Source organism: Pogona vitticeps, chromosome 6 (assembly GCF_051106095.1).
Source record: "Pogona vitticeps strain Pit_001003342236 chromosome 6, PviZW2.1, whole genome shotgun sequence".
NCBI lineage: Eukaryota > Metazoa > Chordata > Lepidosauria > Squamata > Agamidae > Pogona > Pogona vitticeps.
Genome location: NC_135788.1, coordinates 43,603,007 through 43,623,275, shown reverse-complemented (window position 1 = coordinate 43,623,275; position 20,269 = coordinate 43,603,007). Strand labels below are relative to the sequence as shown.

Below are 20,269 nucleotides of genomic sequence, written 5' to 3'. Positions count from 1 at the left end.
TAGATCTACCTGGAGATCTCTGGTATCCCATGGTGGTCTCCCATCCAAGTAGAGCCCTGGCTTGCCCTGCTTACTTCCAAAGTCTGATGAGACGAGTGTGATCAAGGTAGCATTAAAAAAAATCATGACAAACACTGCTGGCTGTCTTATGTTGCATCTAACCATTGGTCCTTCTAGACCAGTACTACCAGGTGCCTAAAACACTGAGTAACCGGCAGTTTTTGACAAGTTTGAACATACAGAGGGCTGCTCGTAAAACAATGTAGAAAGAGGCTGGATTGGCAGGAAGGGTGGGATTCCTCTCTCTTTATCAAGTAATACAGCTATCATTTCTTTCTGTTGGATTTTTCCAGGCTAAATTGGGAATTATCCTAATATCCTTTCCTCCAAAATGATGGTGTAGCCACATTCCTATATAAAACAATGAAAGCCATGATTATGAAAGAGCCTTTATTGGCAAAAATAGACCTTTTCTTGATAATTATATGTACTGTTTTTCTGAGGAGTCCAGACATTTTGTGTTTGTGTGGTTTGCTATCTGTCACGATTCCACATGGCCCCTGATTGTTTCACCAACCAAAGAGCTTATGCTATGTGCCCCTCAGCTGCCACCAGTTGATTTTATCAACAATGCCTATTATTAATGATAGATGTCCAGGCCATATGTCATTTAAAAAGAACCAAATAGAAATTGTTTATTGATACAGGTGTTGACAGAACAAGCAATGTTGTTAACTCTTAAACAAACATTCTCCTTTATCCACCCTCAAACACCACTCTCCTGCCCAAACTCCAAAACTCTCAACTCTCTAACATTCTAATTCTCCATCTCGAAACCCTATCTATGTCTATCTAAACTACTACTACTACTACTCTCTTATATCTTGTGACTGCACCCCTCCAGCACTCCCATAGGTCTATGCAAATAGCATATGAACTTCCATGACCTGGGCAAACGCCACAGGATCTCACACTAAACAATGGTTTTCTTAACAAAGCAGCTGTTCTCAGTTTCTGAATGGATATCTATATCTATCTAACTCTCTAACTGAGAGCCAATGCAGTGTAGTGGATAGAATATTTAAGATACTCTAAGGGAATACTGTATCTTAGAGTGCACTAAGGAAACTTGGGTTGAAATCCCTGCTCAGCCAGAGAAGTTCACTGGTGGAGTGTAGCAATGGTGAAATCATTCCTTAGATATCTCACAAGTCCTGTTAAGCTCATCACTCATCCAAACTGAAAATGAAATATAACACACATCTCTCTGTCTCTCTAACTGTATACACACAGATGCACTATATGCTGTCTTCTGAAATACAACTCTTTCCAAACTGGGAACATAGGAAGTAGCCTTATATTGAGTCAGATCATTGAGTGTAGCTGTGCAACACACAATTCAGCCCCTCAAAGAGAGAGGTGGGAGTAATGGTCTCAGAAATAATGGAGGGGATGTCAATGCTTTCAGCTTCTGTTGTCTATAGCAGTTGCCACCCTCTACCTAATAATAATTCTTTATCATTAAACATGTAGTTTCCATCTTCTATGTGCCCTACAGATTATAGTGCCACTATACATGGATAACTGGGTGGTCTGTGGCTAGAATTCATTCTGCTGATGGTGAAAATGAATGCAACTTTACTTTGCATTTCAAATCAACAACACAGAAATTAGCAAAGATGCTGTATAGCTTGCAGGAAACTAGCACTGCTATACCCCAAAAAACAGTCTTGCCAAAAAGCAATGCTAGAAGTAGCAAAGAGACATATAGTATGCAAACGCTGGAAGAATGAGGTGTTAAAACTGTCTGTCTAAGCTTTTCATTTGTATACAGTACTTGAGAATTACAACCTGAACAAATGAGCTGAGAGAAATGTATGCAATTCTGGGAGATGTCTGGATGCTGAGTCTCTTGGAAGACGGCGTGGGGGAGGAATTCTGAAGTCAGTGCCCTGCCAAGGCATTAAAATAAGATCAGATAAACCTTCTGCTCCTCACGGAGTATACTATATAAGCTGAAATCCCTGATGCATGAGATCAGTCCTCGGTTGGTGAATATGCAACCAACACTCTCGTCCAAGAGGTTTGCCGTGACTACCAGCCTTTATTGCTGCAAGCAGACGAAATATAATTGGAAGTTAATTTACCATGAAAACCTTAATGATATTTGAAATCACAGATGAATGCATTTGAGAGATAACAATGAAAACCATCATGGCAGGAAAATATCTATCACAATAACAGTAATAAGTCTAAACACTATTGCACACTGCCAATTAAATTCAACCATCTTTTTCCTACTTACTGTGCAAACAAGTGTTTGTGTGCTCACTTTTGTTTTTCTCCATTTGGGAACTTCAGTCTGCCTGAAGAATCTTCTTACCTCACTGGGAGATACCATTCCTCAAAAAGAAAAAGAAAAAGAAACCACATGGATAGTCTCTGCTGCCCTTTGATGTCATTCTTTGCATGTCTTCATTCTCTGCTTCATAAGCCCAAGGAAGCTGTCTTTTCACCCAAATATACGGTGGTGGAATTAAAAGGAAACATTTCAAATTGCACATCTAGAAACATTTGCTAAGAGTTTCCGTAGGGCAATAGGGTAGCCCAGTGGCATTTATTCAGATGATAGCTGCTGCTATCCTGCAGTTACCCTTGTTCTAATTTCTCAAATATATTATGCCAAAATGGATAGAATTCTGAAGGACGCATCATTTATCTGTCAGGGCCAAGCATGGTTCTCTCATAATCAGGTATGTTGCCCTGCTCCAGGCAGAATACATACCAGTGGCGAGGTTCAGAGGCTCAAAGGCTCAACCTACGGGTCTGAGCTTAGAGAGAAGGCCAAGCTGCAACCCAAGGGCAAGCACAAAGAATTCAGCCAGATAGCACACAAGACAGGCAATGCCAGTCCAAAGGCAGAATCAAACACTGTCCAAATTCAAGCACACAGAGACCCAATCAGAAGATGATTGAAGGACTACAACCAGTAGTATACACTGTTTCTCACAAGCTGAATTGACCAGCCGCCTAGAGTGGTCCTGACACGACCAGATAGGGGGGATATAAATAAAATAAAATAAAATAAAATAAAATAAAATAAAATAAAATAAATAAACAAACAAAGGCTAATAAAGCATGAGCTGCAAAGGCTCCACCCAAAGCTCAGATGCAAACACGTTGTGAAAAATCTTCCTAAGAAGGGAAATCTTGCTCATGAAGAAGCCCTTATTTCTGCGAAGTCCCTCTTTGTGGACTTTTATCCATAAAGTTATCAGCCTTGCCTGCATTTTAAATCACTGCTGCTCTCCAGGGAGGCTGACTCTTCTTTTGGTCCAGAGCAGAGCTTCCTACCATGAAGTGAGGCATCCGTAGTAATGGAAGTGGCCAGTTCTTCGGTGCACTCTGGCCCAAGAGGTTCCTGTTTGGAGGAGGATCCTATCAGCATTCCATGCCACTGGAACTTTGTAACAAAAGCATTTTCAACCTAGAGACAACTGGTGTGTGTGTGTGTGCTTGTCTGTGTGTTTGACTTATATTGGGCCCAACTACTCATATGTGGAAAGGCATGGGAGCTACAGACCCATGTCTCCCAAATCCCCAGTAAAATGTCATTTTCAACCGTTGAGATCGCATTTCCCCAAAGCAATAGCCCTAAAGCAGAGTTTGCAAAAATACTTTTTACGAGTTAGAAGTCACAGTATTAAACATTTGATATTTCCTCTCCCTCAGTTAGTGAGTTAACATCCCCATGACTGTAAAATAACTAAAAACGTATACTTACACCACAAAAAGATTGATGCTGTTTCTTGTTAAAATTCTAATGCAGTGTAGCTATCTGTTTGCTATGGGTCAAATAAACCAATTACAAGTAACTATTTGTAATTAATTATTTCTAAATTCTACAATGAAGTGGGATGGAGAGGAAGACTAATGCTGATGTGATGGTATGTGTCTTCCGGGATACTGACATTGTGGCCTAGAACAAAAGTCTCCCATTCTGGGTTGAAAAAAAAAGGTGTAATTTTTAACCTACAACCGAGCATCCATTCCTATTCCAAACACAATATGGGATGTTACTGCACAAGCATCATAGGAGCACACTGGCTTGGATTCCCTCTTGGGTTTAAGCCAGATTTTCAGCTCAGACTTAGAAACTGAAAGTATATTTTCCCTCCAGCAATGCGATTTTCTCAGAGCTGTGTGCCTGAGAAATCAAACTAGCAAACAAAGCCTGTGTCCTGATAACTAACCACAAAACAAATGCCAAAGAAACTTGAAAGACTAATTTATCCTGTTATCTAAGCTAAGCCTGAAGAAGGGTGATAACATCACTGTCAGGGGGAGATCTTCCATAAAGACTTCCTCCTTCTGTTCAGCAATTTGTCTGACTTGCAATTAATCATGTTTATTGTGTGACAGCCATAACTTGCACAACAGGATATTGGCTAATGAAAGTCAATTTGCCATATAGAAAGTAATTGGATTATCATATATATATGTACATACACACATGATTTGTATATTAGTATCTCTTCAATCTATGGCATTTATGTTATTTACTTGGTTCTTCAAAGATTTTTTGTTTACCCCTCTAGTGTACATTTATTCTTATTCACTACAAATCCAAAACAAAACAACTTTCTGACTCTATACAACACATGGATTAGAGATGTTACAGTATTGGAAACTATCTGAGCTATCAGCCATATGGAAGCTAACACAACCACATTTGGGGCACAACTTGATTGACTAATTGATTGATTCATTCATTCACCTCATTTATAAGCTGCCTTTCTTTCAATAAGCGGATTCAAGCTGTCAATAGCAGGGGTCCCCAACCCCCGGTCCACAGCCCAGTGCCGGTCTGTTGGCTTCCTTGAAACGGGCTGTGGACATGGATCTCCACCCCCCCGCCCACCCATACACACGCAAGCATGACACACCCCTCCACAAGCACAACATGCCCAATTGCGAGCGTGGCACACCCCTCTGTGAGCGTAACATGCCCACCCACGGGTATGACGCACCCACCCGTGAGCGCGGGGTGCCCCCATCGCCCCTGCGCATGGAGACCACACTCCCCAACCAGTCCAAAAAAGGTTGGGGACCGCTGGTCTACAGCATCCCTGGATGTGATACATGGAGATCAATTTGTTCCCTTTTGCCATTTTAAATGTGGGAGCAGCTTGCAGGAACATATCCTGTAGTAAAAGAGCATTCCTTGAGAAATAAGAAATTAGAACTGGAGTTAGAGCTGGTGGTATATGTCTCCTTGTTGTGGCCTTAACATGCATTCGGCCCAACAAATTCAAAGCCGTAAGGCCATTTTAAGTTTCAGACTAATTATATCCTGTTTTCTGTGCAGAACATTAAGGTAGTTTAGGTAAGGTAAGGTAAGGTAGAGGAAGGGAAAGGAAGGGAAGGGAAGGGAAGGGAAGGGAAGAGAAGAGAAAATGAAAAGCTGCTGGGCTTTCTGAAATCCAAATATTCTGACCTCCCCACAGAGAGTCAGGATAGTACTGTGACAGGAATGCTATATTGCAATTTGAGAGCTTCAAATTTGAGTCCCTAGTCAGCAATGGATGGCCTTGGGGCAGTCACCTCTCAGCTTTGATGTACCTCACAGATTGTTGTGAAGATAGAATAGAGAGGAGCAGAGCCATATATGTCATTTGAGCTCATAAGAGACACTAGTCTTCACCTGTAATGTTTACATTCATTGCAGAGCACTCCTTACAGCTACAAAGTATAGCAATGGACAAGGTAAATGAATCTATTCTCAAGCAAGCTAGAAAACAATGACTCCAAAAGAGGCCAGTGACAGAGCTTTTATATGGTGATGCCATCTCAATGACATCTTTATGATCTGAATGGAAGCAAGAAAAGCCTAGAAAATTGTAAATATTGTATCAGCTTTATTCCTCCAGAATTGTTTATATCTAGTGCCACTACTGAAAATCCAAGCTTTTCTTTGTTCAGTATCCTTTGTCCCTCTGAATATTACAGTATTGTTATGGATCTTCACAACAAACCCATTTATATCCATGTTTACCTAGACTGGAAATCCTGCAATACCAAACATGCAAGGAGAAATACTATATATAACATACCTATTAGAATCAGATGCATTTGTAAAGCTTAAAAAAATTTACTAAATGGCAGCCAGTGAACTCAAGAAATATCTGCTTCACCAAGCATATCCTCCATATATCATTGTTTCTAACATAACGAGATCAGTCATCTCTTCAAGGGAAAGTATCCTCCATCAATTTTATGAGTCAAACAGCAATGCACAATATATTCTATTTTTAGTAGATTTCTACCAAACATCTCATAACTACAACAGGGTAGTTAAGGAAAGCTATCCATTGTTAGCAAACTGGGAACATCTTGTGAAAGCTGTCAAGAAGTCTTCTCTGATAACTTCCCACTGTCCTCCAAATTTGTGGAGATTATTTCTGAGAATTGTCCTAAAACCACCAGTTAGCAATCCTAGATCACACCCTTCTGAATCCATGTGCTGTATTTTAGGGAGACAGACACGTTCACGTGTAGCATGACTGGCAGGCCCTATTATATTAAATAGAACATCACCAACAGCACCAGATATCTACTTTATGATGGCATGCGCATTAGGTAGGCAAAAGAACAACTTAAATAGCACACTTCAGGAGTCGTAAGTCTACAACCTTGAGCAAGGAATTGGAATAGTCTAGCCACTTTAATTCACAATATGTAACTATGTGTAATTCATTGGTGATTGAGATAGCAATACTGTAAGATACAAGAATATTAGGAAAAAAAGGTGAACATATGTATTTATATACTTGGCACCCCAGCACTTCAAGGCCTCAACCTCAAGTACAGAACATCATTCTGATGCTTGGGAATACCCCATCATCTGTGTTCTGTAGCACAGAACACAGAGGCTAATGCATTTCATGGAAGTAGCAGACATTTATGCAGAACAATTAATGAAAGCAAAAGCCAAAACATCTTGCATAATAGCACTTCATAGGACTTTTCAAGAGCTTGAAAGGTAGTCATACAAAGGGGCAGGATCTGTTCTTGATCATCCCACAGCGCAGGACATGTAATTGGCTGAAATTACATGAAGCCAGATTAAGGCTGAATATAAGAAAGAACTTCTTAACTGTTCGAGCAGTACAACAGTGGTACCAATTACCTTGGGAGGTGATGAGTATCCAATGCTGAAGGTATTCAATAGAAATTTGGACAACCTTGTGTCAGATCTGCTTCAATTTGGATTCCTGCATTGAGTAGGGAGTTGAGCTTAATGGCCTTATAGACCCCTTCCAACTCAGTTGTCAACTGCTCAAGTAGAGGCATTCACTACAAAAAATTATGCTACTGGACTTACAGATGCATGTGTGAATAATAGGATTCTGGCCAGTAATACTATAATTCTTTTAAAACCATTTTCAATCTGAATTTCTCTCATAGTAGCAAACTTCTAATTCATAAACATTAATGAAAAATGAGGACCTCTCAGATTCATGCCACTGATACTTATTTGCAAGAAAGCTGAATCTTCTGTTATGATTCTATTAAAAATCAGAAAAATCAGGTAGGGAAAAGGTGAGCCAACATATTCTGCAAGTGATGAAGGATTCCAAAACTGACTTTACTACATCTAAAGTATGTTTCTTTGAAATACTGAAGAAACATAACAAATACTGGAGTATTCCTATTGATTCTGCTCCCATCCTATAATTCATTACTTAGTTCAGAGTATTTATTTCACATTGTTTGACCCTACATAAAAGGGCTGGCCCAAGAAGTATTGCTGCTTAAGGCAAAGAACAGAATGATCCTCTTCTCAGACTCTTGGACTGGAATTTAATCTTCAACTAGGCCAGGCTTGTCCAACCCGCGGCCCGTAGGCCACATGCAGCCCAGGTCGGCTCGTAACGTGGCCCAGTGCAATTTTTTATTTTTAAAGAAATTCCAAAGTGTCAAGTTACACTGCCAGCGCTTGCTGGAATGTGGCTGGGACATGTCACAATGGTGGGGGGAGAGAGGGAAGAAAGGAAGGAGCAGGAGGGGAGGGGACAGGGGGGCTGTGTGACTGCATTGCGCCGTCCCCGTCAATAGGTGCACCCCCTCCCGGCCCCATAAAGCCACCAGAAGCTGGCAGCCTCTGCTGTCTGAGATCACAGGTGCCTGTAAGCGCGCTTGGAGCAGGGCTGTGGAGGATGGATAGGGCTGCCCCCCCCATGCACACATGCACCTTGCTTTTTCCTTTTGCGGGAGGGGAGGGAAAGGTTTGACCTCTTTGCAAAACAGGGCAGGGTCCAGGGTTGAGAGACCGTAGGCTCGGGGCCACAGAAGCCCTATAGAAGGTATTTGCAAAACCTTGGCCTCCCCCCGTTTGTTTGTTTCCTTCTCGCTGGCTTGGATGGTTATGGGCGCTGTTCTTAAAATGTGCAAGCCAGTTTGCCTCCCTCCTTTCCAACCCGCGCATGTGAACTGCCCCCCATCCCAAGTTGTGTAGGCGGGATTGATTGGGGTTGTGCTGTTGTGGAGGAGGAGGGGGCAGCAAAGTGCACGTGGGCTGTGCAGCATGATTCCGGAGGAGCTTAACCCGGGGGAACAGCGAGGTTAGTAGAGCGATCGACGCATTCTGGCGTACTTGGGTTCTGGATCGGTCCTATGGATACAACTGGATGCTCTCTGGGATCTATACCCTGGTTTGTTTCCCAGGTTGCTTAATTGCACTGTCATTCCACCCCACCCCGATAATCTAGGGCCGGTTTCCGATTTGGAAAACGTCTTCCACCCCCACCCCCATATTTTAGGGGAACACAATGCAAAAATCTGCTATGTGCGGCAGGGTTTCGTTTGACCTTGGTTTTGCTACCCTCCCCAAAAGAGGATAAGATTATTGTTATTATTATTATTATTATTATTATTATTATTATTATTATTATTATTATTATTATTATTATTATTATTATTATTATTATTATTATTATTATTATTATTATTATTATTTATTTATTTATTTATTTATTTATTTATTTATTTATTTATTTATTTATTTATTTATTTATTTATTTATTTATTTATTTATTTATTTATTTATTTATTTATTTACTGGCCAGGTATGTAAACCATACCCGGAATTTAATATGGCTATCTCATATATATCCATAATTTTATCCTCATGGATGAGAAATTTTTCTCATGGAGGGGAAATCATGCTGGCAAGATTTTATGATCTGAGAAATGAAATCAAGTCATCTATGGAATCTAAAACAAAATGTGTGTCAGAACTTGACGATGAAAACTGGCTCACAGATTTGGCATTTTTAGTCGACTTGACCACTCATTTAAATGAGTTAAACATGCGTCTTCAAGGTGAAAACTAATTGATCAGCACAATGTTTCAAACTATAACAGTGTTCGAAATGAAATTGAAACTAGGACATTCTCAAATAAAGGCAAAAAATTTTGATGCATTTTAGCACATTGGCTAAACACACCTCTGTGAACACAGAAAAATATGCAGCCTTGCTTTTCAATTTGGTACAGAAATTTCAGAACAGGTTTCAAGATTTTAGAAAAAATCAGCCATCTTTTCTGATATTTGCAACTCCATTTTCAGTGGACATTAATATATTACCTGCCAATTTGCAAATGGAATGCATAGAGCTCCAATCTGATATTCAACTGAAAGAAAAATTTGACCATGTCTCTTTAATGGATGTCTATAAGATATATCTTCCCAGAGAAAAATATCCTTCACTTCACAATCATGCCTTATTCATGTCATCCCTATTTGGGAGCACCTACATTTGTGAGCAGTTATGTTCAAGGATGAAGCACACAAAGAATAAAACTAGAACCAAAATATCTGATGAGCACTTTGGGCACTCACTGAGAATTGCAACAAGTTCCATCAAAGCAAATACGGATGCATTGGTGGCTGAGAAACAATGTCAAACATCTCACTAACTTCATTTCCAAGTTTAATATGTTAACTATGTTTTCTATGGGTTTTTTTGGATGATCAGGTATCGATACTGTTATTTTATTTTATGTGCGGCCCAAACCAAATTTTCATTTTCTAATGTGGCCCAGGGAAGGTGAAAGGTTGGACACCCCTGAAATAGGCGATGGGACAAAATTCGCCACTGCATCTGAAGGCATCAGGCTAGCTTATGAGGTGCAGGGTAGGCTGCTTAGCAGATACATTTTCCTTCAACCATTTCCTGCTATCTTCCAATATCTGCCACCTGAAATCGCCTCTCTGTGAACTCTCTGTTGCCACCCAGTCCTGGCTCTTTCCCCAAACAAGTTATTGATGTTGGAACTGATGGTATCGATCTTCTTGATAGGTGGCAGATGTGGAAAATTATGATCCATACAGTTTTTCATACAACACAAGGAGAGAACCTGTGGCCCTTCAGATGCTGATGGCCTTCAGCTCTCTCAGTATCAGGCAGTATAGCCAACAGGCAGGATGGCAAGAATTATAATCCATCAGGGATACATTCCATCTTTCTCATACAAGCAGCTGATTAAACACAAGAGGTTCCCCTTGACAATTTGTCCAGTCGTGTCCGACTCTAGGGGGCGGTGCTCATCTCTGTTTCTAAGCCATAGAGCTAGCATTTGTCCGAAGACAATCCTCTGTGGTCACGTGGCCAGCATGACTAGACACGGAATACCGCTTACCTTCCCACCAAGGTGGTACCTATTTATCTACTCACATTTTTGCATTTTGCATGCTTTCAAACTGCTAGGTTGGTGGGAGCTGGGACAAGTGACAGGGGCTCATTCCATCGCGTGGATTCGATCTTACGACCGCAGGTCTTCTGACCTTGCAGCACAGAGATTTCAGTGGTTTAACCCGCAAGCGCCACCACATCCCTTTTGACTAAACAAAAGCAGCAGTCAAAATAAAATTTTATATGCATATCTCACATGCATGCTTATATATGTATAAAAATGTAGAATTGTCATCTGTTGTCACCACCTATGGTTTGGATCAAGTTTTTCTCTAAAAGGTTTGAAACATAACTCACCAGTCACTACTATACATTTTTACACAGGGTATGCAAATCAGTAAGGATAGAAAATGGAACAGAAAATTAACCACCACAGCAGCAATATCATGTTCTAAACTTGCAGAAAGTTATCTTGGGATTCCTGTTTTTAACCAGAATATCACCATTCAAATCTTTCTGAGTGAGAAAAAAAAGTAGAATTCAGTGTTGAGAAATGTCCAGCATCTGAAAGGTGCAACCTTGTGCTCTCTAAATTTCTTTTGGCCCACAGTGTTAACAAATGTCCTAATTACAGAGGGTTTTTCAAGAGGGGTCTTTGGGGAAATGTTCAAAAACCACACTGCCATATCTTCTGTATAACACAATGGTTCTGTAAATGCAAAATCTCAGAGTTACACATCCATATAGATTAGGTGGTAGATCATTCTGGACCTCTAATTCCTTTTGAATGAAGAGGACCAGTAAGCAGAACTCAAGAAAGTCATGTTTTGGCCTCAGCTTCTAGATTTTTCCAGCTACCATCAGCAGCAATCATGCTCACTGAAAATTGTGGTAACCTTCCCAAACTCTGGTAGTGTGCTCATATTTTGGAATGTATATGTTTGTATCCTTTCCAAGAAGGAAAGGGCTACATCTGTAGAGGTCTGGATTACAACCATTTTCCTTGGGGTACTATTTATCTACTAGCAAGAATATTCCATAGTGTGTGCAGAGCACTGAAAACTAGGTTTGCTAACCAGGGATTAAAGTTCTGACCTCATGGTAGCTAATGTTATAGTTTACCAAGTGCTCATCACCTTCTGTAGTTGCACTATGGCCACTTCCACAGCAGCTATTGCCTTATGATTCCTAGTTTTCTCTGTTCCATTTACCTCCTGACTGTTGGCATTGGGCTAACTCCAAAGGCTTGATATGGCGTTTGCCTCTCCAAAAGCTTGGAGTCAGATTTGGATAGTGAAGCTTCCAAGAGCACTCTGTTAGGGAAAACAAACCTTGGAGCCCAAGTTAACAAATTACACAGAGTCTCTTATCTGGTAGCTTCAAATCCCCCCCCCCCTTTATAAGCAGAGCAAAGATGCAGACATATGAGAAAATGCACAGAGAGAGTTCTAATAAGACTTATAGCACAATATATTAGACTTGGTCAGACATATATACATGCCAATATATACATTGGCATAGATCTCTCAGAGCAACATAACATTCATGTTCAATTAAAGTAATGACAACCAGATACACAACTAAGTAGTGAAGTGCTGCTCTCACTCACTTGCTTAAATAGTGAGAGCAGCCTATCACTGCGGACATCGCAGCTGAACATGTTTAACAAGCACTACCTAAGCTTGTCCCATCTGTATGCTGTCAGTCATCCATTGACTTGACTTTACAGGCATGACTTTGCATTTTTTACTACAATATTAAATTTAACCCCTTGTTCACTTAAAGGAACAAATCCTGACACCAACTGCTCTCTAAAAACAGTGACCAGCAGTAACCTTACTTTTAATCTTTTTTATGGCTGTATGAAGAAGCCAAGCAAATGGAAGGTTAAAATAAAATGAGGCAAAGTTCAACACTTTCCACAACTGATCAAAACCTGCTGTAGAACATTAGTTACCTTCTCAACTTTAGAAATGAAAGTTTTCATTTTCCCTGGCATTATACATTCTTAAGTTTAAAAATAAACACTGAAGCAGCTTATGCTAGTTTCTCTTGACCCTGTTGCTCCCCCGGCTCCTGCCATGAAGGAAGGGTATCACTGGCACAAGAGTAATTTGGGTGTTCATTTTTGCTCAGAGTGAGTTCTCAGCTCAGAGAGTAAGAGGTCAGGGAATCAACTCAAACTACTTTCTTTTGTTTGTAGACTCAGGATGGCTTTTTAAGCAGCAAGCATTTTATTTTGCAGATTGCTAGAGGCCTTGGCTGTGATTTCTGATAAGGTGCCAGCTTCCACACTCAAAAGTCCTTCTTAATGAGAAGGCAGGGGGATGGGGAATAATGAGAAATAAAGAACCCTGGCTTGATGATGGAGAGGAGAAAGAACTGTAAGACCAAATGCAAGATATTGGTTGAAAACAACTAAAGGAAAGAATCAAAAGGTGCTGAAGTTCGGAAACTGCTTTCTCATATGACTCATATTCTTCACTTCGCAACCTTGGCTTATTTCACACAGGATCCAAAGTGCAGCACTATCTCATATGTGTGAAAGAAATGGGGGGGGGGACGACTACTTATTGTGGAAGATTTCTGGCTAAATAAGGCATTTCCATACCACAAAAAAAAACTGTACCCTATTTCTTTTTATACTTTTGTAGAGCACAATACTCTTTATAGATCGGATCCTTATACCAGACATGAAATACTGTAGCTTATCCCAATGTAACAGATGGGGCAGAATATCCTAGAGTAGGTGGACAGCCATGTTCCTGTTTTAGGAATGCATTTATCAAGTTATGATCCTCCCACCAGCTCTGATTCAGTGCCATAGTTTCGTTTATAGCACCCCTGAGCTGTGCTACGGGGTGTCCCCAGTTCAATTCTAACGCACATATTTAGCATGCAAAAAAATCTCTGGTTCAGTCCTAGCATTCCAAGATTAGAGCTGGAAAATCTGGTAATGGTCAATGTAGAAAACACAGGGAAGTTATCATATAGCCACCACTGGAGATCCCTTATCAGTATAGGCAACAATGAGCTAGATGGACCAGTGGACTACTTCAGTATAAAGTGCAGGGAACTTCCTAGTATTATTGATTCAGTGTCTGCACTGGTGAGAATAATATTTTCTGCAAAATCATCTATTGAGGCAGTTGATGCAATTTGTACAAAAACTAGATGACTGATGCTTTGTTAAATAATGTGAAGCATAGGATGGTTTGCACACATCTTTCTTAACAGTTAACCAATGACTCTGTGCTTACTATCAACGCTTTGTTTCTCAAAGATAAAGTATGCTAGAGACATTATTCCAGGGGAAAGAGGTCCTTGTTTCATTCTAGGCAAGGAACATAGAATCACATTTAAATTTTTTAAACCTTAATTTCTTCAAAGGTGTGATTTTCCTTTTTTGCCTGATTCTCCAAAAATAAACTGAAACAAAATTTTCATCCATCCACACAGGCCAAATTCAGTAGGAACATCTGTTTCCACTATAGTAATGACCATTTTGTTCATACTTGTGTTAAAGATGGAGAGCCTCAGAAAAATGAGAGGTAACACCAATTCAGTCCTAACATGGCTGAGTACATAGAGTTTCAGTCCTAGCCCTTCAAGAGTTAAGTAGTCAAAGTTATGGACTTGCATGATAAAAGCTGTCATTTTCAGTTTATTCCATGTTTGATTTTTAAAAATATTTTATTTTATTTTTTACTCTGAGGTTCTTTGGGCTCAGTCAGATAGGCATTTGTCCTGCTGTTTGATGCACTTTGGGGATGGGTTGGTGTGCTTTTCCCCCCAGTGATTAGGCAACATACAGTAATTGCTACAGTGAACCAATCCATCCCCAGAGTGCCCCTACCAGCTCCTTTGTGAGCCCCTAGCAGGGATTTCTACTTCTTTGGTGTGAGTAGATTTGCTCTAGTTTGGTCCATTTCTAGCACATGCAATCATTGGGAACAGACCCCCCCCCCTAACTGAGCCTTGAGCTGTCAAGCCTCCTTTCACAATGAATTTCTAGGATCATGAATAGAGATGGGGGTATTTGTATTCATATATGAATATCCATGTTCTCAGCTGGACTTAACGAGGGTCCAGCTCCTTGGCCAGACCATCCCCTCACTTGTCCCACAGTTGCAGCAGCCTCACTCTTCCTTCCAATCACTCCCGGAGCCCCGTTCGGCTAGACATTCCTGGCAATGGGAGGGAGGACGAGTTTCCCTGTAAGGCTGCTGAGTTGCTAACTGAGAAGGAGGAGAGCAGCACTCTGGGAGTGATTGGAAGGAAGAGTGAGGCTGCCACCACCGGACACGCGAGTGGACGGTTCTACCCCAGGGGCCAGACCCTCGTTAAGTCCAGCTGCATGGGGATATTTGCATACGAATATGAATACCATCTCTAATGATGAAGTATCATGAGGGACATGAGAAGTGGATTTTTTAAAATTCTGCTAGAATTTAAACACTCATTTTCTTTGTCTTGTCTGAAGTGATTTCAGCTGTGGACAATTTCTTGATTGTTGCTACAGGCAGATTAAGCCACATAATGATATTGGAGCCTGACTAAAGAAGGTCACTTGAGGTCCATATGCCATATGAATGCAAGGATTGCATCATATCACCCCTCCACTTGATCACACTGGCTCCATCTAGACCACACAAGTCCACTCCAAAACGACCAGTGTAGGAGGGACCTGTCTTTTAGAAGATGACAAGATTTGACAATTTGAGAAAAGTCCTGTAAAAATTAACTGAAATGAATTCCCCCCCCCCCGCCACCGTTACCACCACCATCCTCATTCCCGGCAGTCTCAAAAAAAACCTTGCATAATTCAAGTGTGACGGATAATGATCATAGTACCAAATGTCTTTGAACTGTGAAGAAAATCCACATTTTTCCAAAAAAGTGAATGCCTTGTCATTCGCAGGTGACTGAAAAGATAGTTAAAATGTGTGGCATGCCAGTCCCCTGACATGAAAATACAATGACAGGGAAAAGGGAGTGAGAAAGGAGTTCAGTTAGTGAAACTCTGCTTCAAGTTGGTTTTATCTCATAAGCCTGAGTAATGTGATCACATATCTTCTACATAAGGCAGTATGTGCATTATCATTGCTCACAGGAATGAAGTGAACCAATTACATTCCTCAACTAAATCAAATCCAAGAGAAATTTAGAGGCACTTATGGTCCTAGAAAAGTACATTTAAAGCAGATGGAGTTACTAAAAGAGAAGAGAGAAAGAGAGAGGCTCAGAGAACGATTATTACAGATTTACTTTACTGGACCTCTGGTCTTTCAAATTATTTTAAATGAAAGAGTGAATATTAAGCATTGGTGCTAGACTAATATTTTGAGAGGAAAAGACAAAGATTTCATTTGGGTTGCACAGAGAGCCTATTTTCATTGTCAGTTTGCACTCTTCTCCCATTTCATGGTAAATTGTAACCACTTACTATGCATTCTAATGGGATTTTCTTATATATATATAAGAATGCATAGTAAGTGGTTACAATGCATATATATCAATGTGACATCCTTCACCAGTACTGCAGTTTTTATATATATATAAACTGCAGTACTGGTGAAGGATGTCACGTTGACAGCCATGGAGAATGGATTATTTCTCCATGTACAGAGGAGGTGTAATTGCTTTAGCCAAGCAAACAAAAGCCTCTAGAAATTGGTCCTGTAGTTGGTCTCCAATCACATTCTTCCGAGGAGAGTTATCATTTGTTCTTTTACTTCCAGTTCGTGTTTTCCATGAACTACTCAATTCCTCTGTTTTGGAGGAGAAAGGGAAACACAATGTTATTGAGAAACATGTCTATCATCCAGGTTAAAAAGCAGTATCCAAGTATTGAAAATTAGCTAGACATCCTTCAGTCTCGAAAGACTATGGTAACGTGCTCTTTATGGAGGACTTGGAACAGCGTCTAGTGCGGCTGAGGAGGCCGATTTGAGAGTGACAATTCCTTCCACACTGAAGTCAAATCCAATCTGTCCCCTGTCCAGCTCCCTGATTTTGCTGCTCTTGTGATTTCTTCTTTGCCTCGGCCTGCTGGACAAGGGTCTCTTCAAAATGGGAGAGGCCATGATGCAATGCCTGCCTCCAGGCTGAACGCCCAGATGTCAGGGTTTCCCATCTGTTGAGGTCCATCTCTGCTTGTCGGGTTTCACCCTAAACCCCATGCACCCCGTGAAGTTAACAGACCGTGGCGAGGTAGCACCTTACTGGCCGGGGGCTGCCCAGCTTAAGGCTGGTGGTATCTACCTAGTGAGGTGCAATGACCTCTCCCACTGTCAGAAGTAGCCCCTGGCCCCAGGCGTCATGCTCTACACCAATCAAGCAAAGACTTATAACCAGTAGCTGCTACTTCCCATATTGTTTTGATGCTGTATGCGAAGCTGGAGTGTCCTCTCCAGAGCACGAAGACGGGGTAAAGTAATATGAAGGTTAGGCTGTTACCCAAGCAGCAAATCCCCCCTCTCCATGTTGCTGAAATAGTCCAATTGAAAGGCAAGAGCCAATACAACTGTTTCCAGCAATGTTGCAAGAGTTGCCAGAACGACACAAACTGCCTCTGGGACTCCGGCTCTGGATTTTGCCTCAAGGTTAACACCTTTTCCATAAGTGGATATAGACACAAGGCAGTGGAGGTTTGAAATCTGAGTTTTCCTTCTCCTAGATGGGTGCCTTCCAGGGCTGATGAGCCCCAGCTACCCGGCCTGCTCTCTAATAGTGCAGAAGTATGATCTGACCTTTAAAACTATACTACCCCCAGGTGTATGCAATGTAATTGGCTTTCCTATTTACCAAAATAGGGACAAGAATAGGATTAGAGAATTTCACACGCCGTTAGGCGAGTGCTCCTGCTCATCCTCCTTTAAAGCTGAAACCCCGCCCTCCCTCAGGCCATTCCTATTTGCCATATTAGGGTCAGAGACAGAATCAGAGTATTTGAGAATTTCCAGGCACACCCTAATTTAAAGCAGAAAGCCCCCTTGGGCCATGTAGCAAGGGAGAACAAAAGAAAGCCCACAAAACAAACTCCTCAGCAAAATGTCCATGCAAACAGACCTGGCCTTCAGCCTCAGCCCAGTCTCTTAGGGAAATGGGCCCAGGGTCCGGGCAGTATTTATTTATTGAAAATAAATACTGATTTATTCTGATTGTGTTTGTTCCTAGTCATTTTTTTAAAAAAATGTAAGTGTACATTTGGGCTGCCATTTGATGTAAGTGCACTCAGGCATCCCCCAGGCAACAGCATGCAGCTGGCCAATCCTTACCTTTCAGAAGTGTTGCACTATAAATGTGCTAGATCTTCTTTTTGTACAAAGGCTCTACTTATATTAACATTTTAATTTGCTTTTAATGTTATCTATAGTTCATGTATGTCCATAATTTTAAATTGTGCAACACTTTGATACCAATAAAGATCATTTTAACAAGATTATACAAGCCTTTCTATTTTGTCAGGTTGCTATTCAGTTGTCTTTACTGTGGTTTTCAAGTCCTGTTATATAAACCTCAGTACAGAGTTTGTTATAAAATAAAGCAGATTTTATTGCAAAACGCCTTCTGAAGCCCAGTACTTCAGGTTGACAGGAGCCTTTTGTAACAGTAAATCCATTCCACCAAATCATTGACCAGAAAAATGCTGTAGAACCTGTGGCTCCAGGGCTTCAGACTAGCTACACAGATTGCCAAGATCCAGGAGCCCTTGCATCTACTTTAGATAAACTGGGCCATCAGCCAGTAGATGTCCTTGGGCCATTTCTACCAAACAAATTCTATCCAGTGGGAGTTCTTCTCATTCTAGCTGAAGGATGGCTGAGAGTTTGGTGCATAAGTGGGAAAGAAGACTTCTAATTCCTTCCATTCTGGAGCCGCAGGATTTATATTGCAAGTATTTAAAATAAATATGAAAAAGAAATTTGTTGTGTTTGCATTTTACTACAAAAAATATCCATTTCATACCTCCGGGACTGATCATGAGATGCCTCAGAAAGCTGGAGACTTCTAAGGCTTGCATTCCACCTTAGGAAAAAAGGGGGGAACAAATTGATTTGCATATTTTAAAACAATCTTCTCCTACCCTTTTCTTACCCAGTGGAGTGGTAGGACCACAAGATGTTCCAAGATGTTTTTGTAGTCACTGCATGAGAATATGATATTGGGCACTCTTATGGGCAGAATAGTTAGCTGTATGGTTCTCCAAAACCAAAAGGAAATATAATTTGTCTAGCAACCATACTGGGGCATTAGAATCATCAGAGGAAGAAGAAACACCAGCACCTATGTGTCCTATGGGCCCTGCTCCTACTCCCCCTATATTATTTAGGAAGATATGTAACAGGGCAGCTTCTCCTAGCTCCTATGTTTCTCACTCACATTATTTAGAAATCTGGATGATTAAAGTTCTAAAATCTAAACCATTTGAAAAGCCAGTATGTATACGGTAGGTTCACTGCTTAGAGTTTCCTAGCCAATTCATGGACTGTGGGACTGAAACCAAGAGAGTAAAGAGGGACAGAATTATATGACCCAGATATGACGTGACCAAGGAGATTGTGTGAGTTATTAATATCTGAAAAGAGCTCTAGGTGATCATATCCACCTTTACTTTACCCTGCAGCTGTAACTAATTCTCAGCAAAGGCCAGACTGATATTGCTTTAATTGCGTGAGATATCAGCAACGTTAATTTACCCTATCCACTACCTAACATTTTGCAAATTATAAACATGAGAAGAACATAAGAACATGAAAAGAGCCATGTTGGATCAGGCCAGTTGAACCCCACGTCCAGTTTACACAGAGGCCAGCCATTTGCCTCTTGAAGGCCTGCCAGTAGATACAGGTGGAACTGCAACCTCTACCTTATATTCCGTGGTGACTGGTACACAAAAGTATATGACCTCTAATATTGGACAGTCATCCTGATAAGTCTTGCCTCTATGGAATTATCAAGGCCCTTTTTAAAGCTGTACAAATTGGCAACTAACAATATGTTTTGCAGTGGTGAATTCCATCGTTTAAATATGCACTTCCTCTAATTACCGTATTTTCAGTCTATAAGCTACTTTTTCCTAAAATAATTGCCCTAAAAATTGAGGGGTGTCTTTTACACAGAAGTAGGTTGAGCTAGCTGAGGAGAGAACAAAATGCCACATATCTTTCTTCTGTAAACAGGCTTCCTTAAGCCACCAGGCTTAGTTTTCTACAATCAGGAGACTCAGCTTCCTCCAATCACGAGCCTTATGGAACTGACGTCAGCTGATCCTGAACAAACCAATTGGAACACACCTGCTTGGAGGTGGAGCCTGTAGGCTCAAGTTTCAACAGAGACAAAATGTCTGACTGTAGCGTTCCCCTTTATTATGTCAATGGTTCATGTTTGTTATGGTAATTGTTCATGCATATTCATGTTGCTGAGAGGTGGAGCTGAGAGAGATGTGATAAGAGGCTGAGTAACAGTCAGAGAGTGGAGAAGGAGTTAAAGTATGGGTTTGGGGAAATCTGAGAGGTGATTAGAGTTAGGAGTGTATTACCAAATAGAAGATTGTTGTTAATAATAAA

The 20,269-nt window shown here is 40.8% G+C and overlaps 1 long non-coding RNA gene across 1 annotated transcript; it reads right to left on the bottom strand.

Moving 5' to 3' along the window:
- Positions 1–666: 666 nt before the first annotated feature.
- Positions 667–2,405, bottom strand: LOC140708000 (uncharacterized). The gene is made up of 2 exons (XR_012088126.2): positions 2,306–2,405; positions 667–2,110 (listed from the first exon to the last, which is right to left on the bottom strand). It is a non-coding gene; the product is annotated as an uncharacterized LOC140708000 (long non-coding RNA).
- Positions 2,406–20,269: the final 17,864 nt, after the last annotated feature.